Raw genomic sequence first — 12,072 nt, forward strand, 5'->3', positions numbered from 1 at the left:
AACAAAAGATACATCATAGTGTTAATATCCCTGATTCAGTTCAGGCGTTTCAGTGTAGAGTTTGCATGTTTTCACCTTTGGGTGCTCCAGTTCCTTCATACTGTTCAAATACAATATATTTTACAGAGTAGGTGTCTTTCATCATGAGAATATTTCACTTGATTGTTAATAAAGCTTTAATCATTTTCATTCATCTTAAATAGGGGTTTATCAAACTCAGGGTCACGGGGGTCACGGGATCTAATCACAGCTGACTCTGGACAGGTCGCCGTCGATCACAGGAAAAACACACTCACATTCACACCAAATGATGATTTTAGAGACACAAATTAACCTCAAATGTGTGTTTTTTACCAGTAGGGTGAAGCCCACTCACACACAGTGAGAACGTGTCGTCACCGATACTCCACTGTCACCATTTATGTCAGTCATTTATTCCATTGTGGCTGTCACTGCATATAAGCTGCATATCAGTGCATCCATAGGTCTGCAACATCTAACATTTCCCACCACATTAGCGACAGCTACCCTGAATAGATTTTCATCTTAAAGGACAAAATTTATGATTGAACCTCCCGAAATAAGCATGCACAATCTGTTTTTGTGCCTTTGAACAGACGGCCTTGTGCAAAGCATTAAGTTTACTTTAATGGGGAAGTAAAAAGGAAAAAGAGGAATTTCTTTGAAAGTGAATCATGTGTCTCTTCACAGAGCCTCTGCTTGATCTCCTAACAGTACCTGATCTCCCAAGGATCTTTCATGCTGTCGTCATTGTTCCCTTTAATGTATTCTACCCTGAAATTTCATGTTTTTTTTCTTCTTTCACATGGATGCCTTTGATATTTGTATCAGGTCAGAAACAACTACTAATTAAAGAATAAAGCAACCATTAAAACTGGCATGTTGAGCACATCACACAGCACCTATAGTGTTATTGCGGCTGCTCGGATCTGTTTTAACTTGGTTTGTTGAATGACTTCATGATACAGAAGTATGTTATGGTTCAACTCCTGTAATTTAATGAGCATTTCTGTTTCACTGCTGCAGCGACCCGAAATGTAATTGCTGCATTTTTCCACTCAAGGTTATCTGTGCTGATTGTCTCTGTTCAATGTGAGATTAGAGTGTTTATGCACACACTCTAATTAACACTCAAAGTAGGAGCGCAAATGATAAATTAGAGCAAATTTTAATTCACTTGCCAGGAAAGAGGAATGGCCTTTATAAAAAAAAAAAAAACACGCACATCATTACAAAAAGGGGAAAATGAGAGGGCAAATGAATTTACCCATACACATTGACAGTGATTGTTTTCTGAAAAAAAATATCTTTGTCCTCATGATACCTTGTCACCACCGATCACTTGAAGGTGCTGCATTATTATAAAGTCAAAAAGAAATAGTGGAAGACCTCATAATCAAAGCAGAGCATCATGAGGACAGCTTTGATATTTTCAACACAATCCTCTTCACTGAATTAAACAAGTTGCAATTACCAGCCATTATTGGTTACAAGATGCAATTACCAGCTGTTAATTGCATCTCTGCCGAGAGACGCTTATTATGTTAAAATATTATATAGGATCATTTTCAAGAAATTACTGTGTTGCTTACAAGTCAAAGCCCACTCTACATAATCTCCTTGAAGACATTAAAGGTGAGTCAAAGTCAAAATACGCAGAATTAACAATTGCAATCTATCATTACGAACTGTAAGGTATCACCGATTTTTTGTGAATTACAATTTAAAACAATACATTTATTTTTATCATGCATCCTCAGTAAAATCCACTGCTGGAGCTAGTAGACGCTGGTTGAATTAATGATCAATTTTTACCCCTTATTTTGTAAAATCATTATGATTCATGTTTTAATGGTTAATTAAAACTTGGCTAACATGAAAAAAAAGAATGCTATGACCCATCTTTTGCCAAGATATCACAAACTTAAATTGAACTGACATAAAAATAAAAACAAATGGCAAGCTTGTTTTTTTTTTAAAAGTTCTTTAAAGTAACTTTTCCAAAACAAGATTTCCTGATTCATGGGTGACACAAAAAGCTGAGTTAAAGGCTTAACACTTTTCTCTGAAGAAAGCCAAACTAAAACCTGAGAAAATAAATAAAAGAAAAACCATTCTGACTGAACAAAACACCAAAAGAGAGAAAAGGACGACACTGTAAAGCAGGTAAGCCCGTCTCTAATTCTTATTTAGCTCTGAAAATGGGATAATGATGATAATGAGCATGATTACTGAAATGGTCGTCTTGGAGCACAATAATCTAAACTGTCCATCACAAAGAGAAAAAAGGACTGTGTATTTTCTGTGTGTGTGTGTGTGTGTGTGTGTGTGTGTGTGTGTGTTACAGCTTACAGTACTACTCTGTAAATGAACTGGCATTAGCATCCTCTGAAAGGAGCAGAGCTGGGGTTGAAGGCAGCAGGTGAAAATCTCACTTTGAATCATTTCCCCTCCCGGTCCCGGCCATTGTTCCTGTCCTCACACATGGCAGAGGCAGAAAGAAAGGATCCTATTATTCCGGCCCAAGCCTGTTCTCCTCGTTTATCGTTTAAAGAGGGGGAAGAGAGGGGGAATATTCTGATGGAAAGCAGGGCCTCTGTGGCAGCCTAGCAGTTGTGTGCCAGCTGAAAAGACTCCGCGGGCTGAAGCTGCGGCGGTGCCCACCACCTGCCGAGCCCTTTCTCCTTCATCTCTCCCTCGCTCCCTGCTCTCTTTCTCTGCCTTTCACCGCCAAGCGCTCCGTGACTCAGCACTCCAGGTTCAATTCAGGCTGAGGCCTCATAAAATAAAGAGTAAAAAAAAAAAAAAAAAAAAAAAAAAAAAAAAAAAAAAGGAAGGCCACAAAAAGAGAGAAAAAGATTAATTTCTTGAGTGGTGAAAGAAAAGGGGAGAAAAGAAGCATACAGATACATGCAGTAGGTACTGTATTTTGTTTTGCAGTGAAAGTGAAGCCTGAAGCTGCACCTGGATTTCAAGAGGATTTCAACAAGGATGAGGTAAACTTAACTTCCAACCAAAATATCAGCACAATTTCCAGAAGACGGTGACCAAACCGCTTCGGTGGCTGAAACAGTGGGAAGCAACAGCCACGGTTTTGGCCTTGTGCTCTTCACATAGCTGCAAGACAGGCCTTGGACATCCTCCCTGTGCGCCATAAACAGACCCAGTGAATTTAAGATCAGGTATTGATGCTCAGAGTGTGCTCAGCCTCCATCAATACTGATGGGTTATTGATGAAGGAGTGAGTGTATCCTTGTACTGCACCATCATGAGACCGGTTCTTTCAGAGAAACATCTGTGCGTCTGATGAAATAATGAGATAACGCTGAGGCAAGGTGTTGTCACATATATACACGAGTGCACACTCACACCGCGGAAAGAAAAAGAAAAATCAATGAAATCCCACACAAATGGAGATGTATACATTGCCTGCAGCGTTGCACATTTGTGCCAAGACACGTCTTCCCACTGGGACAGGATCCACTGCCCTCTTCCCCGAGGAAGAAGAAGAAGAATGGAGGAGGGCTTAGTTAACTGCATGGATGGAAGCATTGGCCCCACAGGCAGAGGCGGGAAGATGAAAAGATGCAACTATGGAAAAGAGAAGAAGCGCTGAAACTCGGGGACTGAGAGGACAGAGCTTTGTATCAGAGGGGAAGCAGCAGTGAATCAACATTTCACCGGTTCTCCACCTGCTCTATAGCAGGAGCCTCTTATAACGGCTGTACAGACAACCCGGGCCTCCAAAGCATTAATTCAACACACTATAAATATTTAATGTGCATCAAAACATTGAAGGTGTATGCACACATGATCAGAATGCATAAATTCTACTTGTGGGTGATCCACCGTCTCCTGGGGGTGGGTTTGGAGGTAGCTGGTAGATTCTTTCTCCAATTACATCAACTTTGAACTAATAGAAGTATTTGCTTGCAGTTTCTGCATATGTAGTCCTTACAGTTTTCCCTTCTGTTTTAAATCATGGATAATCCCTGACTGCAGAGAACTTTTATATAAAGAATGCACGAATTCAATAAACAGCACATCTCACATAAAAATGTTTTGTATTTTAATAGTATTAACTTTTTTTAATGAAAATATAAAGGTGATATTAATTTAATCAGTCCAATTGTATACAGCTGGAGCCCTAAATAGTTGGACAAAGTCTTTATAATTTCAGTTCTGTACATTACCAAAATGAATTTTAAACAGTTCAGTTGGGTTCAGATCTGGTGACTTATTGCCAACTCATATTTACATTAATATTCCACTTCTTTGCTTTATTAAACACCTGGATTGTTTTGGCTCAGTGTTTTGAGTCATTGTTCATCCGTATTATGAAACATTGCTTAATCAACTTGGCTGAATTTCAGCAGGCAATAAATCTCTGAACGCCTCAGAATTCGTCTGGCTGCTTCTGTAATGTGTGCCAACGTCAATAAACAGCAACGCAGCGCCACTGGCAGCCACGCAATGCCAGACATCATACCGCCTCTGTCATGTTTTGCAGATGATGTGATTGTTTTCAATCATAATTTTTATGATAATTTTATGAGATTACAATCTTGTCTCAGTGTGAAGGTAACATCCAGTTTAACATTATGTCAAAAGTTCATTTTACCTCCAATGGTCTGATTCTCTTGGTAAAAACCACCATTTTTCTGGGTAACATGCTGTCTTATTTGTCCACTCTTCTGCAGCATTATAGTTAGAGCAAACACAAATGAAATGTGTGGATGAATCTGAGGTAGTGCTTTGGCAAAAATGCCAAACTTCTCTCAGAAGTTCAAACAAAGCCCTTGTCCATGACAAGGCTGTGCTCCATCTGCTTAATATCAGCTCTGAGACAAGAAGGTCATCTGGCATGGGAGATAAAGGAGGGCGTTGGTTTTGTGTGTATCACTTATAACAGACGCTGTCCATCTCCCTCGCCCAATATGGGCAGGCCAGGCACCTCATCCACATTCCTCAGATTATAGAGAGCCATCTCAGACGAGCAGAGGCAAGCCTGGATCCACCTGGGCAGACCCTGGTAAATTCCACTCGTGCTCACAGACCCACCGGTACAAAAGAAGCTGGGGAGAAGTGGGGGGCATTTCCAGAAATGCCTTTCTTCCTTGGATAACACTGAAAAGCCTCCAAAAGTCAGATTTGGATGTACTGGGGTTCCTGCATGTTTGTAAGAAGTGGTAGCCCCTGACTGGCAAACAGGCACTTCAGACCTGATGTCCATGTTGTACCCACCCACTCCCCTTCCACTCTCACTATTGTGTTTGCTTGGCTCGAGTGGGGGAGGGCAGGGTAGGGCCATCGACACCAAGGCCATTGTTTCTCAGCGACCCCCATTCAGGGTCATTTAGCATGTGACACCTCTAGGGGCACAGAGCAATACTAATGGCACAAAGCCGAAATAAATGTGCCAGCTCCCTACACTCTGACCCGAACCAGGGCGACGATGGGAAATACCACAGATAAAAGATGGGGAGAGACGGCGGCAGAAGGAAGAGCGAGATTATAGACCAAGCACCCGATAGAGGACAGAAACAGAGCGAGCACAAAATGGAAGGGAAAGCAGTGAGAAGTGACGACGAGAGACAGGCAAGATGGTTGAAGAGACTCATATACATACTCAAGGAGGGTGTGTCATTGAACAAGTATGTGTGATCTATGCAAGTGTGTGCTGATTGCAAGTGATTGACGGGTCAACAGCCCATGGCCGTGGGCATTCCTGCCATGGCATCAAAGGAATATGAGACAGAGACAGTGGGGGAAGGGGGCTGGGAAGCGGCTGGAAATGGCCCAGTGTTTACCAGAGTTGGCTTTAACCTATACGGGAGGTGGGGATGGTAGCAGAAGCATCTAACAATTACAGGTGACCGAGAGCGGTGGGCCAAATAATAGACACATTGATTTCCAGGAGAGGAGAGCTGCTTCCAAGAACGAGTCGTGCTGGAATAGCCAGATGCCATCTTTGGCATCTGTGTGGTTTTCTTTGTTACCACAGTACCTCTTGAAGTCTGTTTCTGAATCACCCAAGGCAATAAATAACTACAAAAGGTGGCAACACAAAGACGCTATGCCAATAAACAATGCGTGACAAGTTGAGAATAATTAATTTTTAAAGAGAGATATGAAATGGTCTGACAGGATCAACTACAAAGGCCCTAAGACACAATGTGCGTGTGTGCACTGCAGAGGTGAACACAAAATAAAAAGTGTTATGTGGCACAAAGAAACCCTTCAGGAGACAAAGTTCAAGAAAACCACATTCACATGAAAGTACCTTTTAACTGACTTAAAAAAAATCCTAGTTTGGTAGTCAGTGACAATGTCAAACAATACATACCAACATTCAGCTTTACTAAATTTCTTGGCTGAGAAGTGCCATTTTGTTCTTCAGGTTTGGGTGATCAGCATATTTTCTATGTGCACCGACAGAATTTATTCAAATTCTAATTATAAATCAAGTCAACATATCATAATATAACATAACATCCATATTGTGTACATGAATGCACCCAGAGTGAGAATAGAAGCAGTACAAGGGATGAGACACGAAAGCGTGGCCTCCCTGGGTGGGAAACGTTTGTCATCAGATTTGATCTGCAAACAGGATCTCTTACACCAGTTCAACACAATGAGAGGTTTTCTCCAGAGACAGACACACAACTAAAAAGAGTCAGGTCCAGTGGTGGTTTTCAATCAAGCTTTTAATGAAAAGATCATAAAATAACAGTTTATTTTCCTCACTGCTGTACATTAAGACTGCAAGGTTGTGAGTGCTGAGGTCAGCTGTATTACACTTTTATGACACTTTGAGTTTTCGAGCCCCATCGCAATGCACGGCGGTGGCCCTGACCTGAATACGAGCTCTCTGAGGAGTGGAGATAAAGAGAGCCCAGCCTGGGTGCTGCCAAAAGCCACAAAAAAGGGGTCAGAGTCTCACCTCAAATACTGTGGTTTGTGCATGTAAGGTAGTGTTTAAAGCCGAGTTGATGGTATCCGTGTTTGCACTGTTGGAAGTTTGTGCATATGCATGCCAGCAGGCATGCACCTGGGTGTGCACACCTTTGCATGCAAAGTGTATTTGCCAAAGGGGCGGGCTTCTCTGCCTTTAATTATTCATCAACATGGACCCTACATGTCCATTCCAGAGCTTCTCAACCTATGGATCCTGATACATTATTGAGAAGCTGCTCCTGAAGAAAACCAGAGGGGAAGCTCGATACACTCACTTCATGCGCAGCTCCACTGATCAACTCTTCAAGTACTCCGTTTTCTTTAGCAGCTAATCATGGTCTTTCTTTTCATGTAGTGCACATCAAGGTGAAACTGTGCCATCAAAAAAAAAAAAAAATCCATATACATATGAAAATGAAAAGTCACATATGAAAGTATGCTGCTGTGAACTCCATTTCAAAAAGGATATTTTGGTTACAGATGGACGGCAAAAAGAAGTAGAAATGCAATGGCAAGAGAGCACATTTCTGTAAACACTGAAAGTTTGAGGTAATTTGGTGTATCTTTTTTGTTTTAAGACATTTACTGCACAATGTCAGTGGAGGTACAGCAAATACTGAAAAACGCAGCAGAGTGGAGAACACAGTTTCCAACCCAGTAACAGATTACAAAGGGGCCAAAGGGCTGAAGCAGGGGGTCAGGTGTACCTGCAATAAAGCAAGGGGACAATAAAGCTTAAACAGGGTTTTAACGGCACTGGCAGCCATTTTAGAACTGGCTTTGGTTTAGTCTGCCGAGGTAAGAAGGAACATCTCCATAACTGGACAGACCTGCCCCTCAACTCTACAAAATGCCTGGAGAAGATGGTAGAAGTAACGACGGTAAAGAAGCGCAGCAACAATAAACCAGAGACTTGGGTGACACTTCAACGTTTCGAGTCAAGCACAGACTCTCAGCTGAGTTTCCAGCTTTGTATATGTGATATTAAAGCTATTATTTTTTGAACACTGCATAATGATATGAAATCTTAAACAACAATGATGAGGTAAGACGAGCGAGACGAAGAGTAAAACCGTCAATTAAAAAAAAAGCGGAACTGATATGAGAGCATCCAGGTCTTCCCAGAGGCTTTTGAAAAAACATACAAAGTGCACTTAGTAAAGCTATCTCATCCAACGTTTCTAAAATCCTCCCATGTGGAACTAACAGACTCGAAAAGGAACTACATGATGTGAAAAGAAGTGGCGAGTGGTTTAAGACAAGAAATGGAACATGTGTGAAGAGAGAGCACTATGGATCATTCAGTGGAGATGTATTTCTTGTGCATGTTTCAGGTGTGTGGAAAGTTTCTCTGTTTGTCAGCAGCATGGCAACACCCAGGGAGAGCAAGCTTGAGAAGATACAGTAGCCTCCGCTCTGCACAGGCAGTGACGGCGCCCTGCCCGTGTCCACAGACAAACACACACACACGGGGGGTTAAAGTTCAACTCCCCTTGTGTGCAGTCATGCAGTGAGAACCCAAGAACGCATGGGTCAAAACAAAACAAAAAAAAAAAACACCCTAAGTGAATTATATGAAATCAAAACCCTACAGACTGCCAGGTATTTCTGAGAAGATAAATGCCATAGACCATTTTCTTTAAGTTGGAAAGAAAAAAAAAAAATAAAATCACTTTTCTCACAAAAGAATGTAACTTCACAGATTGTGGTTAATGGCTGTTTTGTGTCTCATTTTTGATTCTCAGCTTGAAATCCTCAAAACAAAAACAAAACAAAAAAAGGGGGGTCCTGCCTCCACCTCAGTCTCACACACTGAGCAAATTCTTTGAAGAGGTGAGGGCAGGCCCAGAAATAAATACATTCATCACTGACAATAGACATTTGATAAAAAAGAACACTGTCAATAAGTGTTTGCACCAACTTTGTTTGAGGCTCGGCCAGCCAGAGGTTTGTGCTGCTTTTACCCACAGAACACAGGCAGCTTAAAAAAAAAAAAAAAAAAAAAAATCACAAAAAGCAGGGAAAAAAACAAACATTCACAGTTAAGACTACCAGATGAGCCCGTTTACATGCAGTGAACAAGTCAAAGCTACATTCTCCAGATAGGTTTCGAGATCTGCCAGCATCAGAGATGTACCATGTTAGACTACGACCCAAACCATTCAAGCATCACGCACCCACTCCTACATATTAAGAGACCCAAGCAGCCGAGGCAGTCCTCAAGTGCATTTTGGGTAAACACAGAGACACAACATTGAGCTAAAAGACCCTGACTAACAAAGCCTTTTGATTAATACGTCAAGGACGCACTGCCCACCCCCCGTTTGCTGTGGTCCCATCTGAAGACAGGCCAGAGGGCAGAGGAGGGGGGGATCAGGGCACAGGGTCACCCCAAAGCCAGCTGGTAGGGTAGGCTGGTTTGCTCCCTTAACCACACACCCTCCCCTTCATTGAATATGCAGTAGTTCACCCCGTGTTTTAACGCTATGCTTTTGTTTTGGCAGCAACCTCTGTGGAAAAGACCCCATCAAAGACAAAATAAAAACACACACATACACACACACACACACACACAAAACTGCATCCCTGACTGGCCGAGTCTCGACTGAGGTCTGTAAAACTGTAAAAGTTTATGTAAACAATGAGATAAATACATATGTTTCTTTTTAGAGCCACACATGGTTCCATAATCATTCAAATGTGCTTTGGTTTAAAAAATAGTTTGTGGATTTGGGTATGAGCTTTTTTTTTCTTCTTCTTCTTCTTTCTTAGTTCTTTGTACAACTTTGCAACTATTTCTTGAACATACTGTGTTACTAACTAAAATGTAGACTTGTTTCGAGCTGCCTCGCCTTTGTCAAGGCTTTTTGTGTTAGTTGAAAAAGTACCCCCCCGTTCGTCTTAAATATGAAACTAGTGTTTTGCTTTTTCCCCATGATTAAAATACAGAGAAATTGATACAATGCAATATCTTACAAATGTAGCTGAGAGTCTGCATTCACAGATACAGAACAATCCCTGAAGTATTTGAATAGTAGTAGTACGAGTAGTAGTAGTAGTAATAGTAGTAGTATGGTCACAGTTTGGAGTTCGTAGTTTTTTTTTTTCTTCGTAATGTCAAACAAGCAAGCATTCGAATGCAAAATCATTTGCAGAGATGGCTAGAGGTTCTTGTACAAACGTGACCTTTTGCATTACAGACGTTACGCTGCGTTGCAAGAAGTGCTGACGAGTACAAAAACGTTTGAAGGCAATGCATTGTGGACTCCCTCTTAAGTCAGAAGAGGTCACAAGCAAGAATGCATCAGGCGATAAATAACATGTTTTGTGGGCGAGGGGCTGGGGAGTGTGAAAAATACAGATGTACCATGCAATCACTAAACAGTAACTGCTGAACAGCAAGACACCAACATAAGCAAGTAACAACTCCGGGAGTCCAGGACGCAGGTACCTCAAAACGACAGCGGTGTGTGTGTGTAACTGTAGCTGCATCCCAATGACAAACGCTTTACAGACTATAACATTATGAGGATGAAAAGAGGAATTTGAACATAAAATCAATAGGACAGTTAAACCAACATAATAGAGGAATGCCTATACCAAAAACTTGTAGTGAAGGATCGTGCTCCACAGCAGGACTGTTAAGAGGAGATACACTGGACAGGCTTCAGTGAAACCCACAGACAACAGAGGGGCCGTTCCCAACTTGTGGCTGCTTCGGATGAGGTAAAGCTTCAAAACAGTTTAAAATAATTTAAAATGATTCAGCAATTAAATGGAATACAATCAGAAACAAAATGATGCTGCAGGAGACCAACGAGTTGTCCAGCTGTCCAGTGCATCTTTGCTTCTCCCTTCTTATTACAAGTTTTCACAAGTCTGGCTCAAAAAAAAAAAAAAAAAAAAAAAAAAAAAACCTAAGAAGCAACTTCACATTAAAATTCTGATTATAATTCCTGTCTTTTTTTTGTAGTTTTTATCTCTTTTTTTTTTTTGGTCTGAACAGAACAAGAAAAATGTCATTAAGTCCTGTTTTTAAAGTCAGGGAATATAAAGTGATAAGGACTCTGGATAAACCAAAAACAATTAAAAAATAAAAATTAAAAAAACATGTCCAGGGGAACATGTTTTTAAACTTTACCAGTTACGTCAGGTGGCAAAGTTTACATCATACCAGCCCACCAATCAGCACAAGCTTTCCTTGCAAACTGTCTCAGAGTCATTGGCCAAAACTCCATCAAAAGAAAAGATTTCTTTGTCTGGACATAGAATATAATTCATAATTTGTTTTATACAGCAAAAAGAAATCAAAAGTGAAATAATTTAGTATGCTATATATTTTAAGTATATCTTTTTTAAAAACTTTGGTTATGAACTTGTCTAGCAATGTCTGTTAGTTAGCTCTGTTCTCCTCAACATTCATAAGATCTTTGGAACACTATATATCTAAACTAACCAACTAGCCACTATTTGCTCCAGGCAGGAAGCTACAGTACACTCTGAAGTGGGACCGCAATGACCAGGGCGCCCAAAAAGCTATATCTGACAAGTACAAACAACAGCTACAAACAATATTAATGTGTAAAATCTATGAGCATTAAAAACCTGTGTTGAGAGATGGGCAGGTTAAAGCATTAGGTGAAACGTTACCATAATCTACACACTTTTTACAATTAATTACATAAGAGCTTTCAACTAATCAACATAGAGTTTGTAAAAGTAATCAGAGGTAGCGAGGTCACAAGCCTATATAAATAGACTTTTCTTTTTTCTGAGGGGAGGAAAGCTATACAGACAGAAAAATAAACGTACCCAGTGAACGCCAAGGTTCAGTCTAAAACACCCCTCTCCCTATCCCCATGAGCACGCCCACCCCGCCCGCCCCACCCATATCCCTCCCCGCCACAAGAAAAATCCCAAGACCTTCCAGTTTAAACATTCACTGAAACATGACAACTTCTTTAAGTAAAACGAGTACCTCAATAGGTTCATCTCTCCAACCAGGACTCATCCCTGGCGGCACTAGCAGGCAAAACTGAAAACAGTGAAAATCTCCTCTACATGAACGCAAACAGCCGTAGGAGGAGGACT

This window comes from Salarias fasciatus, chromosome 12 (genome assembly GCF_902148845.1).
Source record: "Salarias fasciatus chromosome 12, fSalaFa1.1, whole genome shotgun sequence".
In the NCBI taxonomy this organism is placed as follows: Eukaryota; Metazoa; Chordata; class Actinopteri; order Blenniiformes; family Blenniidae; genus Salarias; species Salarias fasciatus.